Here is a 9,065-nt window from a genome sequence, read left to right on the forward strand (position 1 = left end):
CACATGCCTGTGGCCCCAGCTACTTGGGAGATTGAGGTGGGAGGATCGCTTGTGCCCAGGAGATCAAGGTTTCAGTAAGCCAAGATTGTGCCACAACACTCCAGCCTAGGAGACAGAGCGAGACCCTGTCTAAAAAAAAAAAGCCTGTTTGGTTTAGTTTTGCACATGCAATGTGGAGAAAGAACAAAAGCACCACTCCCCACGTGGCCTCCACCCCATCGGAGTTCACTCCCCCGATCCATCCCAGACAGGGCTGCTTCCCCTCACACATGTCCTCACTCATCATCACACCAAACAAACACAGTGGGCACCGGACCGCTTTTCCCACCTCATGTCGTGCCATGAAGCAGCAGTGCGTGTTATGCTGTAATTCTCGTAGACACTGCTTGTCCTTGCACACATTATTTATTTATTTATTGCAAAATAGCTGTTTTTCTCATTGTGAGAGCCATACGCACTCATTGTAAAATTTTCAGAAGATTGAAAGTGTAATGAGAGGAGGGAGGGGCAAGAAGCCACCATCATCTCATGACCCAGGAGTCATCACTGCGAGCCCCGTGATGCGCGGACCACCAGATCGTGATTTTCAGAACTCTCCACATAAATGTATTGAATGATCAATTTCCAAATTTAAGAGCATACCTACAGATCTGCTTGCTGCTATATATATTCTTACATCATCTGCATGGGTATGCACATGTATGTGCATACACTCATATATATTCACACTCTACATCTATGCATATAATGTTTTTATTTCATTTTATACTCTTACAATTCCACTGAGATTAGGACAGCGAGCATACTAAAATATGTCATCTTCAGAATTTCTGGACACACACAGGCACGTTTTCAGATGTGGTGCCGTCTTTCTGGCTTGCCCCTCTGTGAGGCCTCTCCTGCCAGCCCTGTCACTTCCAATCTCCTCTCTTTTCCACCCGCCCCGTGCTCTGGGGGCTGACCTACCCCACCCCACTGAGCCCTCTGCCTTTCAGTTGGATTTGGCCAACAGGAGACTGGGGCAGAGCAGAGAGTGGGAGGAGAGGGGGGCGTGCCTACCCCCTGTCTCCTCCTGGTTGCTGGTGGTGGGCGGGGGCCTCCTTCCCTTCTGAAAGCCTCAGCTCTGTTTGGGCCCACGGGTGGTCCCAGCTACCCTCTTTCCAGTCCTGCGCTGCTTCCTATCCTTCCATAACCTCCTTTCACCCCCTCCTCAACACACCTTTAAAACCCACCCCTTCACTAGCTCCTTGAACTTGCGCATCTGTTTCTAACCTGGTGCTATCACTGCATTCCATTCTGTGCAAGTTCATCGGTTCAGGTCACCAAGCCTCTACGGAGTGACCGTGAGTGGTTTCCGAGTTTTCGCAATAATTGTGAAACCCCGTTACTCTTGTTTCTTCATACTTGCCCTGTGCCTGTCTTTGGGATAAATTCTGGGAAGTGAAATTGTGGGGTTCCGGGGTAGGCACATTTTAACATTTCTAACCATCGCTCTCTCCTTTAAACCATCTCTTTTGATGATCTCACAATATTCCATCTAGAGAAAAAGGCGTCATTTGTTCTTCCATCTCCTCTTGTTGGATGTGTAAGTTGCTTCCAATATTGTCTATTGTGAATTACACTATGATGAGCATCTTTACATGTGAAGCTTCGTCTGTGCCCAGGATCGCATCCTGGCTGTGTGGTTTTGTTGAATCGGCTCAGAGACAACACACGGGGACCTTGAAGGCAGTGTTTGACGGTTCATTTAAAACAATCATACTTGGCCGGGCGCGGTGACTCACGCCTGTAATCCCAGCACTTTGGGAGGCCAAGGTGGGCGGATCACGAGGTCAGGAGATCGAGACCATCCTGGCTAACACGGTGAAATCCCGTCTCTACTAAAAAAATACAAAAAATTAGCCAGGCATGGTGTCAGGCGCCTGTGGTCCCAGCTACTAGGGAGGCTGAGGCAGAAGAATGGCGTGAATCCGGGAAGCGGAGCTTGCAGTGAGCCGAGATTGTGCCACTGCACTCCAGCCTGGGCGACAGAGCGAGACTCTGTCTCAAAAAAAAAAAAAAGTATACTTGCCAAAGGAATTCAACTCTGACCAAGTGACAAAAACTAACAATTATAACTGCTTTATCTCTAGATGTCTGTGTGTATTAGTCCACGTGGACTGCTATAATAAAAACTCCATGGACTGGGTGGCTTCTAAACAACAGAAATTTGTTTCTCACAGTTCTGGAAGCTGGGAAGTCCAAGATCAAGGCCCTGGGAGACTCGGTGTCTGGTGAGGGCTTGCTTCCTGGTTCACAGATGACGCCTTCTCACCCTGTCCTCACATGAAGGAAGGGGGGGCACGAATCCCACTCACAAGGCTCTACCCTCCGGACCTCATCACCTATCACAGGCCTTACCTCCCGACGCCATCACTTTGGGTGTTAGGATTTCAACATAGGAATTTTGAGGGGGACACACCCAGCCCATATCACTGTGCGTCCACTGGTATCAAGGCCATAGCACCTCCACTAGGAGAACAGCACACACAGTCACACAGAAATATGTAACCTTCAAAACATAAAGAACTGGCCAGGCACAGTGGTTCACACCTGTAATTCCAGCACATTGGGAGGCCGAGGCGGGTGGATCACCTGAGGTCAGGTGTTTGAGACAAGCCGAGCCAACAGGGCGAAACCCCATCTCTCCTAAAAATACAAAAATGAGTTGGGTATGGTGATGCCTGCGTGTAGTCCCAGGTACTTGGGAGGCTGAGGCAGGAGAATCACTTGAACCTGGGAGGTGAAGGCTGCAGTGAGCTGAGATCGCGCCACTGCACTCCAGCCTGGGTGACAGACCAAGACTCTGTCTTAAATAAATAAATAAATAAATAAATAATCAAAAAAATCTAACCTAAAGCTTCCCCCAGAACTGCTGCTCCCGCTCCCTTTCCTCCTACACACAGAAGCTAAACGTGCTTGGCTGCTGTGTTCCGGCCAAGCTAACAGCGCAGGGAAAGGCCTGGGCTCAGGGCCTTTGTTTGGTGCCTCTCCCTCGTAGGGCTCCTGAGCCCTCTGTTCCGGGAACAGAGCCTTTGCTGGTTACAAGGGGTCTGTCATCCGTCGCTCCTCTTGGCATGAATGAATTTCAGGACTCATTGAAAAAGTGAGTCACTGGCAGAGAATCTCTGACATGTGCTGCAGAAAACCTCGTGATCCAGCGTGCACCTTTCATTCCACCCGATTCAGAAATCCTCCTGCTGGATCCGACGCCTCCAAAGTGCTCATGTTCCCCATTGGAGCCTCAGAGCATCAAATGTTCATCTGACTCCAGCGTTCCTCCAGCAAAACCTTTGCTTTCTCTCAAATACGTGGGTGTTACGTGGACTCTCCCCTCTCTACCCTTCAGGAAATCTTGTCCCTCTGAGGAAATGCCAAGCCAGAGCCACATGCACATCTGGGCTCTGATCCCAACCCCCACTCCATAGAACCCTGCTGACAGCCCCCCTACTCCAGGGCTGGGTCACTTCCCAATGGAAACCAAAGGGCGGGTCCTCTTTGCATTCATTCATCCATCCTTTTCAGGAGCGTTTGTATGTGTGAGCCACTGAACCCGGCGTTGGACATATCTTTTTAGGGACAAAATTCCCTTCTCTACACCCTCCAATAAAAGCAGGGACGGTCTGGTCGCGTGCCTGTGTGGGGAGACCGGTGCCTTTGCAAGGCATTCTCACACCCGGTCAGCCCCCCCACGACCCTCTGTGGTGGTGACCATCATTGACCCACTTGAGAGGACACGCAGCCTGCCCATGGCCACACAGCTCGAGCGTGGTGGAGCCTCGTGGACCGGGTGTGCGAACCCTGTGTCCTCACACTCGGTCCACCAGGATGGGCTCCTGTCCCTGAAACACACGGAGGTGGAGGAGGCGGGACCTTCGCAGGGGTTTTCCGGCTAACAGGAGAGGTGTGCGGTGCACAGCAATGGCTGTGTAGGCCGCAGGGCGTCCCAGGGCTGCAGACGCTGGGGGTCTCACGTGCAAACTGTGCTGGGTGTGGGGTGAGCGGCAGTGTCTCAGGGTCGGGCGCTCCCCACCGGATGCATCCCGGTGTCCTCACTGGGACGCAAGCTCCGGAGGGGGAGGCCCCGTCTGTTCTGCTCACCATGGCTCCCAACCCCAGCACCCAGCCAGGCCCCACAAGCACGTGGACTGCGAGAATGGATTCTCTGGTGTTCAGGGGAAGGAGAAGTCCAGCCTCAGTTTCCTCGCCTGCAAAAAGGGCGGGCAGGACGCCTGATGTCGTTTGGAAACTGCCCGGGCGCGCCACCTGCTGGACGGAAAGGGCAGCACACGCGGTGGGAGCCGGCTCCAAAAAGCCCCAGGTGCTCCGCCTGGCCGCGCATGGCCCACCCTTCCCTCAGAGGCCACGCCCTCGGGCAAAAAAGGCCAGGAGCCTCCTTCCTCCTGAGCCCCCGGTGGCACGAGTGGCCCCATGCCCTGTGACAGGCAGGGGCCAAAGGGGGAGTCAGGACCCGGGCAGTGGCCCAGGAAGGACACCTGCATCCAGGGAGCCTTGAAACCTCGTCCTCGGCACACTTAAACTCACACTCATCATCACACACCACACACTCAGACCCACACAAACACTGTCACACACCCACACAAACACGCCTTTCACATACATGCTGGCACACGTACACGGCCACACAATCACACATCCATGCGTGCACACTGCCACAAACACACATCCATGCATGCACAGTGCCACAAACACACACATGTGCACACACACTGCCACAAACACACATCTATGCATGCACAGTGCCACGTGCTCACACATACGTGCACGCACTGCCACAAACACACATCCATGCACGCACACTGCCACACTCACACACCCACGCACGCACACTGCCACACGTTTACACACACACGCACGCACACTGCCACACGTTCACACATCCACGCACGCACACTGGCACACGTTCACACATCCACACACACACACTGCCACACTCACACATTCATGCACGCACACTGCCACATGCTCACACATCCATGCATGCACCATGCCACTTGCTCACACATACATGCACACACACTGCCACACACACCCTGCTCTCCCCATGCAGTTCTCCCTGAGAAGGGAAGTGAGGAGCAGGAAGGAGCTCCCAAGCTCCCATGTAACTCCTGACCACCTTTCCCAGGCATGGTTCCAGCCCTGTGTACACAGAGCTGTGCAGCATCGACCGTTCAGCCTTTATGCCTTGACATTCTGCTTTGGACCTGTATCCACGTAGCCTTAGTTCATTTCTTGTCATGGCTCCAGTGTCCCATTGTGTGAATTTGCCTTAATTTATTTTTTTCATTCTGTCAATGGATGCTTCCAGATTGCCTGCTATCCTGGGCGACACTACCGTGAACAATAGAGGCTTATGCTTGAAAGAGGGGCATCTGGCCGTCCGCTCCACTGGCCATTGCATGCAGCCACCCTCTTTTCAGCAAAGTGCACGATGCCCGCTTCCCTTCCTCCCCTCCATCACTGGGGTGGCAAGGTTTTTAAAGTTTTGCCAGTGTGCTGGGTGCGGACAAGCATCGCGTTGTGACTTTGACTTGCAACTTCTCAGCCAGCAAAGGCACTGGTTCTTCAGACATTTAGTAACCACACACGTTTTCTCTTCTCTGACTTGCTTGTGGCTCCCTTTGCCCACCTTCCTTTCTTCCTTTCTTTTCTTTCCTTTTTCTTTTTATTTTTTTCTTTCTTTTTTTTTTTTTTTTTTTTGAGACAGAGTCTCACTCTGCTACCCAGACTGGAGTGCAGTGGCACGATCTTGGCTGACTGCAACCTCTGCCTCCCGGGTTTAAGCGATTCTCCTGCCTCAGCCTCCTAAGTGGCTGGGATTACAGGCATGCACCACCATGCCCAGCTAATTTTTGTATTTTAAGTAGAGATGAGGTTTCGTCATGCTGCTCAGGCTGGTCTTGAACTCCTGAGCTCAGGCGATCCACCCACCGTGGCCTCCCAATGTGCTGGGATTACAGGCGTGAACCACTGCACCCAGCCTCCACCTTTCTATTTTCTTGCTTGTCTTTTATGTGTAGATTTTCAGAAGTTCTTTACAGAGTGTGGACACTTACTCTTAGTCCATTACTTGCATTGCAGATAACTTCTAATCCGTGAGACTTGTATTTTCATTTTATTTACGAGAATGTTTTTTAAACAGAAGTTTTAAAATGTTGACATCAAAGTCCTCAGTATTTTCTCCTACAGTTTGTGCTTTGGAGATCTTGTTAAAGAAATCCTTTCCTGCCCCAAAGTCATAAAGATATTATAGTTTTTTTCCAAAAAACCTTAATGTGTTTTGCTTTTTGCAATTAGAGCCCTCTTTGCTGTTAATAGCCAACTCACCAGTAGAGGACCATCTGGGACTGCGGGGTACTTTGCACTCCCAGCCCCCTGCCCTCTCCCTGGTGCCTTCTCCCCTCTCTCCACCCCCATTTTCTCTTCCTTCCTCCCTCTGATCCACACTCCTTCCCCCCCACGCTAGAGTGCGGCACAACCCCACCCTCCCCAGCACTTCCTCCCAGCTCGGCTCCAGCCCACACCATGGTCAACAAAAGCATGGACTGCAGACACCGGCCCCAGCCCAAGGGAAAGGCAGGGTGGCTTCAGATTGGAATTCCTGCTCTGTCTGCTACAGCAGGAAGGTGGCACTTGGAGGCAGAAAGCTCTGGGTCTGAGCCCAGCTCCATTGCTTGCCCATAGTGTGATCTTGGCCACGTTTCTTAGCCTGCCACCAATGTGTGCCACAGAACATGCCACCACCCACTCCAAATGCCCTGCCCCATGAATGCCACAAAACATGCCACCATGCCAACTCCGAACGTCCTGCCCCATTCCAGCCACAGAACATGCCACCATGCCCACTCCAAACACCCTGCCCCATGCCTGCCACATCATACGGAGCCAAAACCACCAGGGGTCCTGTGCCCCATGCCTTCCATTGCCCTTCACATCCACGTCTGCCCCTGCCCACTCTGTTCTCTGCTCAAGGTGCTGACAGCAAAAGTAGACCCTGCTGCCCCCTGGCCTCTGGCTGGCTGTGGGGCGCCCTGGCATGAGATCAGCACAGGACAGCAGCAGGAGAGCTGGTGTTTACCTCCCCAGAGCCCTTCTGTCCCTCCCTGAAGGTCACGCCCTCTGCAGCTCTGAACTCCACACACCTTCCCCTTCAGGTTCCAGCGCCACAGCCTTCCTCCCTCAGCCCGAGGGACGGCAGCTCTGCAGCCAGCTCCTGAGAGTCCCTGGGCCTGCTGTGGTCCCCATCTGCCCTTACCTGGTAACCTGCACCTCTATAAATCATCCCCTGGGGTGGTTCTGAAGCAAGCGTGCCAGGCGTTTCCTGACCAAGGGACCAACACCGTCTTTCTCCTTCGGAGACCTCCAGTCCCTACCAACCCAGAGAGACACGCCCCAGGGAAGTGAGAAAGGCCTGGCAGTGGACGTCCTAGGTCTCAGAGGCAGCTAATGCAGTGGCGGAAGATGCCTGTGTGTGTCCAGGTCGGATCACTGTGCTCCCCAAGACGGGCTGTCGTAAAGACAGACACCTGTGGTCGACACACTGGGGAAGCCTAGGAGGTCAGACCAGCCCTTCTCTGCCCTGAGTGCTGATGAAAGCAGCAAAATGGGGTGAAGGGAGGGGTGGGAGGCATGGGGCATGAGGGCCCGGCTTGCCGAAGTCTTCCCTGGCACTTCATCAAGGTTAAAAGGGGTAGCCTCTTCCCACCATCCCCCTGCCTGCTGGAAAGCTAGATTCCATCAGGGAACAAGGACAGTAGGAGAGAGGGTGCCGTAGCGGGAAGGGCCTGGCTCTGAAGTCCTACCTGCCCTCACTGAGCTCCCCGCTATGGTTTCCTACTTGGGTGGCTTGGGCAGGTCCCTCAGCCTCTCTGAGGATTACACAAAAAGTGTCTGTGAAACATTCAGCCCACGCGAGCTCTCAGCCACCCTTAGCTTTCACAGCTGCAGTTGGGAGCATTCCTACGACTAACACAAAAAAACAGAGCTCAACATGTTCTCTGGACACCAGAAAAACAATGCATCAATTTCAGTGTTGAATTAATGACCACTGACCTCCATGGCTTTGCTGGACAGAGGAGGACATCAAGGCCCAGCAGAGGTGAGTGGCTGGCCAGATGGCACCCAGAGGGCACCCAGTGGCAGCAGAAACGGGCTGGGAGCACAGGCCTTTGGAATCTGTCCTCACCATATCAGGGAGTGTCAGACACATTCCAGGGTGACCCTCGGGGAATCACACCCTGTGTGGTCCCCTCACCTTGAGAGTGAGCAGGGCCTGGAACGTGCTTTTGAACAACAGAAAGTGGCAAAGTGAGGGGCAGCTCCTGTGAGCACGTTCCATTGTGTTAACTCCATCTCAGCAGGCCAGAGTGAGGAGCTCTCCTGCCAGCCTTGAGGAAAGAAATACCCACATGGTGATATACCCTTGGAGGGGGCCACATAGCAGGGGACAAAGACAGCTCCCAGGGGACAGTCAGTCAGGAAAGCAGACCCTCAGCCCTACAACCACGGGAAATACATTCTGCTAACAGCCTGGATGAATGCAAAGCAGACTCTGCCCCATTCGGGCCTGCAGATGAGAATGCAGCTCAGCAAACACCTCAAATACAGCCTCAGAAGACCCTGAGCACAGACCAGCTAAGCTGTGCCTAGATGCCTGACCCACAGAAATGGTGAGATCATAAATGTGTGTGTGTTTGTGTTTTGGTTTGGTTTTTTGAGACAGGGTCTTGCTCTGTCACCCAGGCTGGAGTGGAATGGTGCAATCATATCTCATTGCAGTCTTGACTTCCTGATCTCAAGCAATCCTCCCACCTCAGACTTCCAAATATCTGGGACCACAACCACAGGCACGCACCACCACACCCAGCTAATTTTTTTTTTCTTGTAGAGACAAGAGATCTTCCTATGTTGTCTGATTTCAAACACCTTGGCTCAAGCCATCCTCCTGCCTCAGCCTCCCAAAGTGCTAGGATTACAGGTGTGAGCCACCCCGCCTGGCCGTGTGT

This window comes from Papio anubis, chromosome 18, assembly GCF_008728515.1.
Source record: "Papio anubis isolate 15944 chromosome 18, Panubis1.0, whole genome shotgun sequence".
NCBI lineage: Eukaryota > Metazoa > Chordata > Mammalia > Primates > Cercopithecidae > Papio > Papio anubis.